Source organism: Emydura macquarii, unplaced genomic scaffold (assembly GCF_026122565.2).
Source record: "Emydura macquarii macquarii isolate MOO-44397 ecotype Brisbane River unplaced genomic scaffold, CSIRO-AGI_Emac_v2 contig_705, whole genome shotgun sequence".
Lineage (NCBI taxonomy): Eukaryota > Metazoa > Chordata > Testudines > Chelidae > Emydura > Emydura macquarii.
This window is the reverse complement of record NW_027130842.1, coordinates 10,362,026-10,377,203: the sequence shown is the minus strand read 5'-3', so window position 1 is coordinate 10,377,203 and position 15,178 is coordinate 10,362,026. Positions and strand designations below refer to the sequence as shown.

Here is a 15,178-nt window from a genome sequence, read left to right as displayed (position 1 = left end):
ACCACATATCTTCTTGCACATGGATTCTGTTTTAATATTTTCTTCTGGTCTGTCTTCATGCTTACTTCCCCCCCGATTATATGTTAAAAATGTTTTCTGGGTGAGCCCATCAGACCAAACACTGATGCTCATATGGAATTTATTTAGAGAAGGGGAAAAAAAGCTTTAAACTGAGTGGTTATGTTATTTTGAATTGGTTTTATATTTTGTGTATACATAGTAGAGCTGGAATTTCGGAGCTGGCTTTTGTTTGCAATCATCATGAAACATTTGTTATGTGAGCTGCTGCTACTGCTACCAAATAAGCTGCTGCTGCTCCTGCTGGAATATCAGAGACCATCTCAATGGTTTCTTTTTCCTCTGTAAGACTAGCTGACAAAGCAGGCTCAGTATTTTATGGCAAAATTAACATTGTTTGGCCTCACTGCCATTCCAGCTCTTTGGTTTAGCTGGAACATAACTTTAGAAAAGTATCTGCAAATTAGAGCAGCAACAACAGAAATATACTGAGACTCTCCAAACACAGACAGCGAAAAGGAAATGGGAACTTCAGGTGGTGTGTGCACAGTGGTTGGCAACTGGATCAGGATCTGGAACACGAGTCTCATCTCCCACTTAAACTGTTTGCTTGTGCAGCATTTTACCTGATTTTTGTTTTGAATAGTAGGTCCAACTACCTGAGATCCAGAGAATCTACTTTAGATCTCCCCTAGCTCATTTCTTGCAGTCTGTAAAATGGAAGGCCACATCCTGCTCTGGCCGGCAGTGAATTCTCTGCCCTATCTTCAGTATTTTCTTAAATACCCCTCCTCCTATTTTGGCTAATACTGTTGAACTGTAATATTCCTTATTTGTATTCCCATAGTGTCCACAGAACCCACTGGGCAAGCTGGTGTGCAAACACTTAGCTTTTGATCCTGCACTGGTTTCTACATTTGTGGACTCTTGCCCGCAAAAGAGCCCCTTTGAATCAAAAGGGTTCTTCAGAAGTACAGCCTATATGAAATGCAGTGTGTGCTCTAGGCCAAGAAAGAGACACTCCTACTAATATAAGGAACAATATCTCCCAAACAGTGCATAAGGCTGTTTGTTATTCCATCAAATAAGTGGATTTGGCAGCAGCATGAGTGGGCAGTTTAAATTATCACTGATTATAGCAAGGACTATGGTTTCACCCCAAAGCACTCATAGGTGGTGGATTCTTCATGCATTCATGCTCATGTTTTACAGGATTTCCTCCCACGAGTCTGCCAAAATTTAAGAAATCAAAGTCTGATCCTTTACTATTTCACTGAAAGTGTGTGAAAGTGGCAATGAGACTATCTTAAGATTTCTCTGATGCTAACGTCTTGGGAAGCCAAGGGGAATTTCAAGTACTGAAAAATAGTAATATTGTAAAAACCCGCATCTGAGCTTGTCCCATGTACTAAACACACAAAAATAAAATAGTTTAATTGTTGCTACTGTATTCTATGTGCAATACGGAACAGACTGCTTTAGTAAGGACTCCGCAGAAGAGAAATGTGTAGATGGCATCCATTGTTATCCAATTGATTTTAATTTCTTCATAAATCTGTTTCTTTATAACTGATAATATGTGCTATTTAACTTTTGGAATATAGTAACAGGCACTTAATTTAAATTTGTAAAGACATTGAGAAGTAGGGAGTGGCTGTTATGGGACTCCATTAATAAAATTTTAAAGAAGGATAATATTATTAATGCAAATCAATACAGGTTTATGGAAAATAGATCCTGTTTAACTCAATTTTTTTTAATCAGATTACAGGTTTGGTTGATAAAGGTGATAGTGTTGTGGTAACATACTTAGACCTCTGAAGTATTTTACTTGGTATCAAACAGCATTTTGATTAAAAAACTAGAATATAAAGTTAACATGGCACACATTAAATGGATTAAAAACTGGCTAACTGATAGGTCTCAAACTATAATTGTAAACATGGAACCGTCGCTGAATAGCTGTGCTTCCAGTGGGGTCCCACAGGGATTGGTTCTTGGCCCTACGCCATTTAACATTTTATCATAAATTTCGAAGAAAACAGAAGATCATCATTGATAAAGTTGGCAAATGACACAAAAATCAGAGGAGTGGTAAATAATGAAGAGGACAGGTCACTGATTCAGAAATAACTGGATAGCTTGGTAAATTAGACGCAAGCAAACAATATGCATTTTAATATGGCTACATGTAAATGTATGTATCTAGGATCAAAGAATATAGGGACATACTTACAGCATGTGGGTCTCCATCCTGGGGAGCAGTGATTCTGAAACAGATTTGGGGTGGTGGTGGTTAATCAGCTGAACATGAGCTCCCAGTGTGACACTATGGCCAAAAGAGCCAGTGCAATCCTGGGATGCATAAACTGGGGGAATCTCAAGTAGGAGTAGAGAAGTTCTCTATTCAGTTTAACAAAGAGACGGTTCAGGGGTGACTGGATTACAGTCTATAAGTATCTACATGGAGATCAGCTATTTAATCATGGCGTCTAGCAGAGATTCCATACAAGCCAGTGGCTGAAAATTGAAGCTAAACAAATTCAGACGGGAAATAAGGCATAAAATTTTAACAGTGAAGGTAATTAACAATTGGAACAATTTATCAAGGATCATGGTAGATTTTCCATCACTGACAATTATTAGATCATAACTGGATGTTTTTCTAAAAGATCTGCTCTAGGAATAATTTTGGGGGAAGTTCTATGGCCTGTGTTATTCAGAAGGTCAGACTAGATGATCACAGTGGTCCCTTCTGGCCTTGGAATCTGTGAAGCTATGAAAGAGGACAAGAACACCCAGGTTGGGCTGGTGCAACATGGTTGGAGGCTACTTCTCCACAAAGAAGCAATTTAAAAACACCTGCTAACTTACATATGTACCTACTGGCTTGAAGACTTGGTGGTATTCAGGTGCGCTAGCGGATTGTACCTTCTAGCATACTCCTCCGTGCTGAGGACGGATCCTCCTGGGCTGCATGTAGCCCGTGAGGTGAATCTGGGGGGAAACAAGACCTGCACTTTTAGTGCAGTGCTTCATTTGTTACACACCATGGGTAACATGCTCAAAAGCACCTTAGCAACTTAGGAGTCCCAGTTTCAAAAGTGACTCAAGCACTTAGCAGCCTGAGTCTCACCAACATCTATTTTTAATTAGGAATTTGCACATCAATTTCTCCATTCACTGAAATAAAATTATATCCTAATGTTTTCAAAGGACAGGTATATCATATTAGATTTGGGCAAAGAAAAAACAAGGTTACTTACCAGTAACTGATGTTCTTCGAGATGTGTTGCTCATGTCCTTTCCACTATAGGTGTGTGCACACCTCCATGCAGTTACCCGGAACATTTTTCCCCTTAGCAGATCCTATAGGGCCGTCTCCGGCGCCCCCTGGACCTCCACACACATGCCGCGGTATATGAGGTGCTGTTGGCCCTACGCCGCCTCAGTCTCTTCTTTCCGCCAACTCTGGCGGCGGGGATGGGGGGTGGGTTGTGGAATGGACATGAGCAACACATCTTGAAGAACATCAGTTACTGGTAAGTAACCTTGTTTTCTTCTTCGAGTGCTTGTTCATGTCCATTCCACTATAGGTGACTAACAAGCAATACCTTTGGAGGTGGGTCGGAGTTACCGGTAAGCAGCCCTCAGCACCGCTCTGCTGAATCCCACGTCCTCTCTCGCCTGGTGGACGATGGCGTAGTGGGACATGAAGGTATGCACCGACGACCAGGTGGCAGCTTTGCAGATGTCCTGCAGGGGCACTCTCTCCAGGAAGGCTGCAGATGAGGCTTGAGCTCTGGTTGAGTGCGCTGTGATGGTTCCCGGAAGCAGCACCTTCGCCTGCTCGTAGCAGAACTTGATACATGATGTAATCCACGAGGAGATGCGCTGAGTGGAGACAGGTGAGCCTTTCATGCGGTCGGCCACTGCACGAAGAGTTGCATCGATTTCCAGAACGGCTTTGTGCATTCAATGTAGAAGGCCAGGGCTTGTCTCACATCCAGCAAATGCCATCTCCTCTCCTCCTCCCAACCGTGAGATTTGGGAAAAAACGCGGCGAGAAAAATATCTTGATTACAATGAAATTGGGAAAGCACCTTGGATAGGAAGGCCAGATGCAGCCTCAGCTGAACCTTGTCCTTATAGAATACTGTATAAGGGGACTCCGAGGACAAGGCCCTAATCTCAGAGACCCTCCTGGCTGAGGTAATGGCCACCAAGAAGGCTACCTTCCATGAAAGCATGAGCACAGGGCATGAAGCTATGGGTTCAAAGGGGGGCCCCGTGAGTCTAGAGAGGACAGGTTGAGATCCCAGGGAAGCACTGGGTCACAGACCTACGGATAAAGCCTCTCCACCCCATTGAGGAACCTTACCGACATGGGATGGGAGAACAGGGATCTCCCCTCTAGCAGCTGATGGAAGGCCGAAATGGCCACCAGATGAACCTTCAACAAGGCCAGCGCCAGATCCTGGAACTTTAGTTGAAGCAGGTACTCCAGGATCACCTGTATAGGTGTGAGGGTGGGCGGAATACCCCGGGACTCCGTCCAACAGGTAAACCGCCTCCACTTAGCCCAATACACGACCTGTGTAGAAAGGCTTCCTGCTGCCAAGCAGGACTTGTTGGACCTGCACCGAGCAGGCTCTCTCTCCCTCCGTCAGTCACAGAGCCTCCAGGCCATGATGTGCAGGGAGTCCAGGTCCGGGTGCAACGGGTGTCCGTGGTCCTGGGATAGAAGGTCGTGGAACCTCAGGAGCTCCAGGGGTGGGGCGATCGAAAGGTCCAGCAGCTTGCTGAACCAGTGCTGTCTTGGCCAGGCTGGAGTGAAGAGTATAACATTTGCCCTGTCCCTCTTAATTTTCAGCAGGACCTTGAGTAGGAGCGGAATGGGCAGAAATGCATACATGAGGGTACCCGTCCAGTCAATGAGGAACACGTTGGAAATCAACCCAGTCTCGTGACCCCAGGGCACTTCGTGTTCCAGGTCGATGCGAATAGGTTCAGTTGGGGGGAACACCCCACTTCTGGAAGATCATAGCCCCCACCTCTGGGTGCAACCAGTTGTGGCGGGGTAGAAACGATCTGCTGAGGCGATCCGCCTCGTCATTCCTCACTCCCAGGAGGTGAGGCAGTCAAGTGGAAATCTTGTCTCATGGCAAAGTCCCACAGACAGATAGCTTCCTCGCAGAGGGCTGAGGAGTGCGCTCCCCCTTGCCTGTTTATGTAAAACATGTCTGCGGTGTTGTCCGTCAGCACCTGCACCACTCTGCCTGCCAGGAATTGGAGGAACACCTTGCACGCTAGGCGAATGGCCCTCAGCTCCTTCACATTGATGTGCAGGTGCCTCTCCTCCCCCGACCGGAGCCCCTGAGTGCCTAGGTTGGCGCTGATGTGGGCTCCTCATCCTACATCCAAAGTGTTGGAAATTAGGGTGACCGACGGGACCAGTTCCTTGAACGGGATGCCCTTCATCACTGCCCTGGGAGTCTGCCACCAGTTTAGGGAGGCTAAGATGGGTGGGGGAACTGTGACCACCCGGTCCAATGGGTGTCTGCTCGGCACATATACCGAGGGCAACCATGCCTGAAGCGGTCTGAGCCTCAGGCGAGCTAGTCTCACTACATATGTGCAGGGCGCCATGTGGCCTAACAGCTGTAGGCAGTGTCTGGCTGTTGTCGTGGGGCATCGGTGCAGCTAAGAGATGATAGAGATCATCGCCTTGAAACGTGGGTGAGGCAGGAAGGTGCTGGCCTGGGAAGCCTCCAGGGTGGCCCCAATGAATTCTATACGCTGCACTGGGGTTAGTGTGGACTTCTGCTCGTTTATGAGTAGTCCCAGCCTGCTGCACGTGGAACAAGTGAGGGTCACGCTTTCCTGCATTTGGGACCTGGACCTGCCCCTGACCAACCAATTGTCCAGGTAAGGAAAAAATTTGGACACCCTTTCATCTCAGATGGGCAGCCACTACCGCCATGCACTTGGTGAACACCCTTGGAGCCGAAGATTGGCCAAAGGGTAGGGCTGTAAGCTGGTAGTGGGAGCCAGCCACCGTGAAATGGAGAAAACGCCTGTGGCTGGGGAGGATGGATACATGAAAGTATGCATCCTTGAGATTGAGGGCGGCATACCAGTCTCCTGGATCCAGAGAAGGGATTATGGAGGCTAGGTAGACCTTGCGAAACCTGAGTCCTTTGGCATATTTGTTTAGACAACGCAGGTCTAATACGGGTCTCAGACCCCCCTTTGCCTTGGGGATGAGGAAGTATCTCGAAGAGAACCCTTTTCCTCTTCTGCCTTGAGGGATCATTTCCACTGCCCCCAAGCTGAGGAGGGTGCCACCTCCTGCAAGAGGAGTTGCTCGTGAGAGAGGTCCCTGAAGAGGGATGGAAGGGGAGGGTTGTTGGGGAGGTACATGTAAGCTGTAGGGCATAGCCCTCTGAGACTATCCCAAAGACCCAACGGTCCGAAGTGATCTTTGCCCATTTGGGATAGAAGGGCTTTAACCTGTTTAGGAAGGGGCGGGGCGGGGCGGATCCAGGAGAGCAGGAGGGCGCTACCCTCAGGCATACCATCAAAATTGCCTCCTCTGGTTGCCCGACCTTTCGGGGGGGTCCTGCTGGGGACCTGAGGATGAGCTAGGGGGCTGATTCCTTCTTCTAAACCACCTATTCCTATAGAGTTGAAAAGGCCTGGGTGGAGGCCTTGGCTGCTGCTGTACCTGGGGCCATGACTGACACCTGGAAAACTGGGGCGTGTAAAGACCCAGGGAGCTAAGTGAGGCCCTGGAGTCCTTCAGACTGTGCAACTTCGCATCAGTTTGATCGGAGAATAGGGCCGACCCATCAAAGGGGAGGTCCTGAATAGACTGCTGCACCTCCTGGGACAGGCCCAAGGATTGCAGCCACGAGCACCTTCTCATACAGATGGCAGAGGCTATGGCCCTGCCCGCCGACTCAGCAGCATCACAGGACGTTTGGAGCACTGCCCTAGCTACTGTGGTTCCTTCCTCCATGATGGTGCTAAAGTCTGCAGCCGGTCCTGGGGCAGGGCCTCAGAGAACCACCTGAGGGAGTCCCACAGGTTGAAATTATATATGCCCAGGAGGGCCTAATGGTTGGCAATCCTGAATTGCAGGCTTGCCGTGGAATAAACCTTTCTCCCAAACAAGTCCAGCTTCTTATTGTCCTTCTTCTTGGGAGTGGACCCTGGCTGACCTTGCCTGTCTCGCTGGTTAGCCGCGTCTACTACCAGGGTACCTGGGGTGGGATGAGTGAACAAATACTCAAACCCCTCAGCTGGGACGTAATATTTTTTCTTGGCCATCTTTGACGTAGGGGCGACCAAGGAAGGGGTTTGCCACAAGGTCTTTACAATCTTAAGGACCCTTTCGTAGACTGGGAGAGCCACTCTTGCTGGGGCAGCCGCTGCCAGCACATTAAAGAGGCTATCTTCGGCCTCTTTTAACTCCTTCACCTCCAGCGCCAAGTTGGAGGCCACCCTCTTGAGCAGCTCCTGGTGTGCCCTGAAATCCTCCCAGTGGCGCCGAGTGGTCCCGGGAGACTGCCTCATCTGGTGAGGAGGAAGAAGACTGCTGAGGTGCGTCCTGCGGGTGCCCCCCCTCCTGGCGAAGGGTTGCACCTGCAGAGGGTCCCTCCATGAGGTCCGACTCCTTATCCGAGGAGTGGTGTCTATGGGCCTTCTCCTGTTCCCGAGGCACGGACTGCGCCCCCAATGACAGGATGGATTGGGGCCCTGACCCCATCTGGAGACCCCATGAGGCCCAATAAGGCCATTGCTGGGGCCACTGACCCTGGGGCCGACCAGAGGCTGACTGTGCCATAGACTGTGAAGCTTTGTGGGGGCGCTGGCTCGCCCGACGACTGTTCCCCCTAGGAGACACCGAGTCATCCTCATAGTCAGAGGCCCTGGACTGGCGGTGCTGTGTACGTCCTCGGTCCCCGGCACCCTTCCGTGCCGGGAACCACTCTCTCGACGCCTCCGACCTGGAGGATGATGAGGACTGCCTCCGTCACCGTGAGTGGTGCCAACGAACGGAGTTGCGCTCCGAAGAGCTAGAGGTACTGGAACGTACCCGAGGGTGCTGAGGGAGTTGGCTGATGTGATTTCAGAGCCATTGGCTATTATCTTTGAAAGCTCGTGGCAATTGGGGGAGGTCCCTGATGATTGGAAAAAGGCAAATATAGTGCCCATCTTCAAGAAAAGGAGGAAAGAGGATCCAGGGAACTACAGACCTGTCAGCCTCACCCCAATCCCTGGAAAAATCATGGAGCAGGTTCACAAGGAATCCATTTTAAGGCACTTGGAAGAGAGGAAGGTGATCAGGAACAGTCAACATGCATTCACCAAGGGAAAGTCATGCCTGACCAACCTGATTGCTTTCTATGAAGAAGTGACTGGCTCCGTGGATGTGGGGAAAGCAGTGGATGTGATATACCTCGACTTTAGCAAAGCTTTTGATACGGTCTCTCACAGTATTCTTATCAGCAAGTTAAAGAAGTATGGGTTGGATGAATGGACTATAAAATAGATACAGAACTGGCTAGAGCATAGGGCTCAACAAGTAGTGATCAATGGCTCCATGTCTAGCTGGCAGCCGGTCACAAGTGGAGTGCCCCAGGGGTCGGTCCTGGGGCCGGTTTTGTTCAACATCATCATTAATGATCTGGAGGATGGGGTAGATTCATCTGCAAACTTGCTGAGCATGCACACTAAGCTAGGGGGAGTGGTAGATACCCTGGAAGGTAGGGATAGGATACAGAAGGATTGGAGGCCAACTGAAGGATTAGGCCAAAAGAAATCTGATGAGATTCAACAAGGACAAGTGCAGAGTCCTGCACTTAGGATGGAAGAATCCCATACACAGCTACAGACTGGGGACCGATGAGCTACGCAGCAGTTCTGCAGAAAAGGATCTGGGGGTTACAGTGGATAAGAAGCTGGATATGAGTCAGCAGTGTGCCCTGGTTGCCAAGAAGGCTAATAGCATATTGGGCTGCATTAGTAGGAGCATTGACAGCAGATCGTGGGAAGTGATTATTCCCCTCTATTCGGCATTGGTGAGGCCACATTTAGAATATTGTGTCCAGTTTTGGGCCCCCCACTACAAAAAGGATGTGGAGAAGTTAGAGAGAGTCCAGCGGAGGGCAACAAAAATGATTAGGGGGCTGGAGCACAAGACTTATGAGGAGAGGCTGAGGGAACTGGGCTTGTTTAGTCTGCAGAAGAGAAGAATGAGAGGAGATTTGATAGCAGCCTTTAACTACCTGAAAGGGGGTTCCAGGGAGGATGGAGCTAGGCTGTTCTCAGTGGTGGCAGATGACAGAACAAGGAGCAACGGTCTCAAGTTGCAGTGGGGGAGATCTAGGTTGGACATTAGGAAAACGTTTTTTTTTACCAGGAGGGTGGTGAAGAACTGGAATGGGTTACCTAGGGAGGTGGTGGAGTCTCAATCTTTAGAGGTTTTTAAGCTGCGGCTTGACAAAACCCTCGCTGGGATTATTTAGCTGAGGTTGGTGCTGCTTTGAGCAGGGGGTTGGACTAGATGACCTCCTGAGGTTCCTTCCAACTCTATGATTCTTGCGGCCATGCAGACACCTTCGGTGACGTAGGTCGGCACCGCTCCAAATTCCTTGGTTCTGAGCCAGACTCCAGTGACCTGCGTGGTGCCGGGTCTTCCTCTGGCGACCGGATTCTGCGCCGTCTAGGTATGGGCGAATTCCCCGGTGCCGGGGATCTGGAACAGGAGCTGTCCGAGCGCCGCCTGGCAGACCTCGACCGGTGCCACCACCTGGCGTGCGCTGCCTCTGGTGCCGGGGATCAATGTTGGCACCGAGAGGGAGACTCCACCTCCTGTGTCAGTACAAGTTGGTTCAACAACACCAACCTGTAGCGACTACCGGGGGAGCGGCTCTGCTCTACCCTCGGAGACCATCCAGTGGGAGATCTTCCTCCCTGTACCAGGGATCTTCACTGCCATTCAGGGGGACCCAACACAGGTTTCCCCTGTGACACTGGCTCCTTCTCCCTCGGTGGAGTGGGGGCGGAGATGGTGTAGGCAAGGCCAACAAGGCTCTTGCTGCCTGAAAAGCCTCCGGTATTGACAGGGGCAGTCTCCCACTCCCAGGAGTTGGGGGAGGCTCCCTGACCGGAGATGCAGGCACCAGAGAAGACTTGATGGGCCGGGTCCAGTGCATCTCCGTACTCAACCCTGCCCATACTGACGGCGCAGGGGAGTGTCCATGCTCTGCACGCTGCTTCTTCCTCTTCGGTGCTGGCGATGTTGTGTGGTGCCGAGTCGAGGGCGGTACACTCTGTACCGAGGTCACACTAGGTTCCGATGTGGAGCGGGTCAGCTCGGACGCTGGGCGGAGCACTGTCTCCATTAACAGGGCTTTCAGCCGGATTTCTCAGTCCTTTTGAGTCCTTGGTTTGAAAGCCCTGCAGATCTTACACTTCTCTTTTCTGTGGGCTTCCTCCAAGCACTTAAGGAGCAGTCGTGGGGGTCGCTGAGCGGAAAGGCCTTCCTGCAGGAGTCACATGGCCCAGCCGCTCAAAGTCCCCGCAGGGACTTCCTTATCTCTAACTACTCTTATCAACAACTTAACTAATTACAACTAACTTAGAATATCAACCAAGTCCAAACAAGGGGAATAGTACTTGCTGAGAGCAAGGCTAGTTCCAGTAACTGTCACAGGTGAAAAGAAGGAACTGAGGGGGTGTAGGCCCAGCAGCGCCTCATATACCGTGGCATGTGCACGGGACTCCAGGGGGCGGCAGAGCCAGCCCTATGGGATCTGCTAAGGGGAAAAAGGTTCCGGGTAACCATGCACGGAGGCATGCATGCATCTATAGTGGAATGGACATGAGCAAGCACTCGAAGAAGAACTATAAAGCTATGTTAACCCTCATTTAAACGTCACTCCAATATCCATACTGAAAAGTACAGTATTTTCCTCAAACACTAGGGTGCATGGTAAAACCCTACCTTTTACAGATACTTCTGTCTAATTATCCTATGGTCATCGCATGGTATTTGAGTTTCACTGGGATCTGCAGGTTAAAGGAAAAGTGAACTAAAGAAATACAAGGTGAAGACAATAATATATTTTAATAATTCACATAAATGAACACTCCTTATTTTAATAATTCATATATTTACATCACTCCAAAACCCCTATGTTAAACAAAAACCAAGATGAACTGCAATGCTAACACAAAAGCTGAGTCAAGTCCCCTAATCAGGTAGTACAGACATACTATTCAGAAATTAAATGTGAAGTTACCTTTAATAATTAATACCTTTAATTTCTTTTCTATGAAATCCTTCAGGACTTCCTGGTTATCTAAATATACACTCGGAGACCCAATTCCAAAGCATCAGAGATACCCTCAGTCCCATGCAACTCCTGGGGCTCTTCCAAGGAGTTTCTGAAGTCAGAAAAATGAGTCAAATGTAGACAGTCTATAGCAGGGGTGTCAAACTCGCTCGAGGTGACGGGCCGAAATCACAGAACCTCTACTTTGAAGGGGCCATACAATGCTCTCAGCCGAATATTTCAGGCACTCTGCACATTTTCGGCGGCGCAGCATCAGTAGTTTTCGGCACTACCGTTTCGCTGTGGGGACGCTAACATTGCCACTTTAAGACATTTGTAGGAGGGATACCTGCCGCCGAAAACCTGAGGACAACTTTCCTTTTTGGCGGCGGGGTTCTGGAGATGAAGGTGTTGCCGCTTTAAGACTCTGGCCCCACAAATCTCTTAAAGTGGCAATGCAGACTTTCGGCGGCACCACTGCTTACTTTCGGCGGCCGGGATCAAAGAGGTTCGCGGGCCACATAAAAAAGGTTCGAGGGCCAAATGCGGCCCGCGGGCCGTATGTTTGACACCGCTGGTCTATAGTGCTATCTTTATGGGTGGGGAGCTATAATCTATGTGCAAAACACACATGTTGCAGTCCTTAGGGAAGAGCGAAAGAGCCAAAGTGTTATTCTGCTCTTAAAAGTAACTGTAAATATGGCATTGTGAGGTCCCATGTTTATTGTGTCTTTTACATTAAAATTAACTCATCTTAGATGTAAATGACAGTTTTCCAACTGCCTGCTCTGCAAACTCATCCTAAGATCTGATGGATTCTTAATGACTTGGGGAGCACCACTAATAATAAAGATTCTGCAGGCCAAACTCTGTCTTCAGGTACATCTGTGCAAGCTTATTGTTTCTACACAGGTGATACCTGTTCTATTCTATTGGAGACAACCAGATTATGTGTATCTTGGGGTAAGATTTGGCCCTACACATTGGAATTTAGTTAAGAGAATCCAGCTCCCTTTATATATTATCTTGCCTGAATAGAGGTTAATTTTCTTAACAAGAAGTGATGCTGATGTAATGCCTAGTCAAATTATCTTTTTAAAAGAATACATTTTGAGATAGATTGTACACAGTAGCAAGGTTTGAGCTGGCTGTCAAGTTATTGATTAATGTAACATTGCAATTTTGGTCTGTTATTAAAGAAAGAATGAACTGTCAACACAAACTAATTACCCAGCCTAATAAAGCTTGTGGTGGTTTTGTCATCACTATTCTGAGATTATGTAAGGGACATGTTCAACAAGCTAATATTGCATCGCATCTGAAGGCATTTTTCACTGCGTACTGAGAGCTTTTGCTATACTTCTTGCTTATGAACTTTCTAAGTTACCATAGTGAAGACAGAAAATGTTCCAGACATGTCAAGGAATCTTGGAGTATTCTCAGATTAAAAGCAGCACGAACATTTTGCAGCACCTGGCACTAGCCACTGTCAAATGACAGGATACTGGACTAGATGGATCATTGGTCTGACCCAGTATGACTGTTCTTATGAGGCTCTGATTTTTTAAAAGGATGTCGTGCTCATTATATAAATATAGAGTTGTCCAAAAGATACCGGTATTGACCTCCTGAAATGATCTCCTGGCAAAGCATATGAATGAATTCTTGACTGATGCAGCCTATAAGAGTTTTGTTGGCTGATTTCTTGTGGATCTAGGCCACAAATACATTTGATTTTTAACAGACTGAAGTATGAAATTACATCCATGTGGGTTTACTTCAAAACCAGAAAATCTATCAATAGTTCTGAATGATGAAAGGAAATTGAAAATAATGCAAGGAGCATGAACATGTGGAATGAAACAACCTCTGGAACCTGAAGTATTTCACAACAGAGTTAAAATGTGGAGGAGATGCTGTATGTGGTCTTAATTTTCATGATGCAACATGGTTCAAATACACTCAGCAGTAAATTCAGAGGGAACTTTACTCTTTCATTCCCCTTGTTTTAATATTCACAACAAGGGGAAAGGAACACAAGCCAAAATAGGGAAAGAACAGGTAAAAGAATATTTAGATAAGTTACACGTATTCAAGATGGTAAGTCCTAATTAAATTCATCCTAGGATACTTAAGGAACTAGCTGAAGCTACCTCAGAACTGTTAGCAATTATCTTCAAGAACTCATGGAGTAGGAGTGAGGTCTCAAAGGACTGGGAGAAACATATGGCAAACATAGTACCTGTCTTTTAAAAGGGGAACAAAGGGGACCAGGGGAATTACAAACCAATTATCCTAACAATGATACCTGGAAAGATACTGGAACTAATTATTAAGCAATTTGTAAGCACCTGAAGGATAATAGGGTTTTAAGGAATAATCACATTGGATTTGTCAAGAACAAATGTCATGCCAACCTAGTTTCCTTCTTTGACACGGTTAGTGGCCTAGTGAATTGGGGGAGATTATAAATGTGATATATCTTGATTTTGGTAAGGCTTTTGAGACAGTCTCTCCTGACAGTCTCATAAGCAAATTAGGGAAATGTGGTCTAGATGAAATTACAACAAGATTGGTACACAACTGGTTGAAAGACCATTCTCAAAGACTAGTTATTAATGGTTCGCTGGCAAACTGGGAGGGCAAATCTAGTAGGGTCTTGCAGGGATGTGTCCTGGGTCTGGTACTATTCAATATTTTTGTTAATGACTTGGATAATGGAGTGGAGGGTATGCTCACAAAATCTGAGGACACCGAGCCAAGAGGGGTTGCAAGCACTTTGGGGGACAGGATTAGAATTCAAAACAACCTTGACAATTTGGAGAATTGGCATGAAATCAACAAGATGAGATTCAATAAAGATAAGTGCAAAGTACTACACTTAGGAAGATCAATCAAATGCACAACTCCAAAACGGGGATTAACTGGCTAGGTGGTAGTACTGCTGAAAAAGATGTGATCCACTATAACTACCACAAACTGAATACAAGTCAACAATGTGATGCAGTTGCAAAAAAGACTAATATCATTCTGGTCTGTATTAATAGGCATGTTGCATGAAGACACAGGAGGCAATTGTTCTGCTCTACTCAGCACTGGGGAGGGCTCAGACGGAGTACTGTGTCCAATTCTGGGTGCCACACTTTAGGAGATACGGACAAGGAAAGGGTCCAGAGGAAAGCAACAAAAATGATAAAAGGCGTGGAAAAAACTGACCTGTGATGCAAGGTTAAAAGAACTAGCCATGGTTAATCTTGAGAAAAGACGACTGAAGGGGGACCTGATAACAGTATTCACATATGTTATGGGCTGTAAAAGAGAGGACTGTGATCAATAGTTCTCCACGTCCACTGAAGGTAAGAGAAGTAGTAATGGGCTTAATCTGCAGCAAGGAAGAATTAGGTCAGACATTAGGAAAAACTTGCTATCTATAAGGATAGTTAGGCTCTGGAATAGGCTTCCATAGAAGGTTGTGGAATCCCCATCACTGCTGGTTTTTAAGAACAGGATGGACAAACACCTGTCAGGAGTGGTCTAGGTTTACTAGGTCCTGCTTAATGCAGGGGGCTGGACTAGATGACATCTTGAGGTCCCTTCACCCAAGGAAAGGTGGATGGTTTTCCCACCACTGCCACCCTCAAAGCTTTTATTTCCCTCCTTGAACAGCACCACCCACTTTTTGAATTAAGCTGAGTCCAGCCACCCCATCTGAAAAAATTTTACAGCTGTTTTGAGCTGCCTTAATTTTCATGCCTAGAGAATTTGCTGTTGCAGGGATGTTTGTGAGGAAGCTGATGTAGACTCTGGCATGAATG

General features: G+C 47.3%; 1 protein-coding gene across 2 annotated transcripts in view; it reads right to left on the bottom strand.

Annotated features, from left to right (window-relative positions):
- UST (uronyl 2-sulfotransferase) overlaps positions 1 to 15,178 on the bottom strand; it is a 261,999-nt gene that overhangs the window by 22,788 nt on the left and 224,033 nt on the right. The window contains exons 8-9 of one of the 2 annotated variants that reach the window (XR_010918659.1): positions 2,905 to 3,015; positions 2,255 to 2,288 (exon numbers count right to left, since the gene is read on the bottom strand). The exons of the other annotated variant lie outside the window; for it this stretch is intronic. The gene's annotated coding sequence lies outside the window, so the exon portion shown is untranslated. The remainder of the gene's footprint in view (positions 1 to 2,254; positions 2,289 to 2,904; positions 3,016 to 15,178) is intronic. 2 annotated transcript variants of the gene reach the window in all.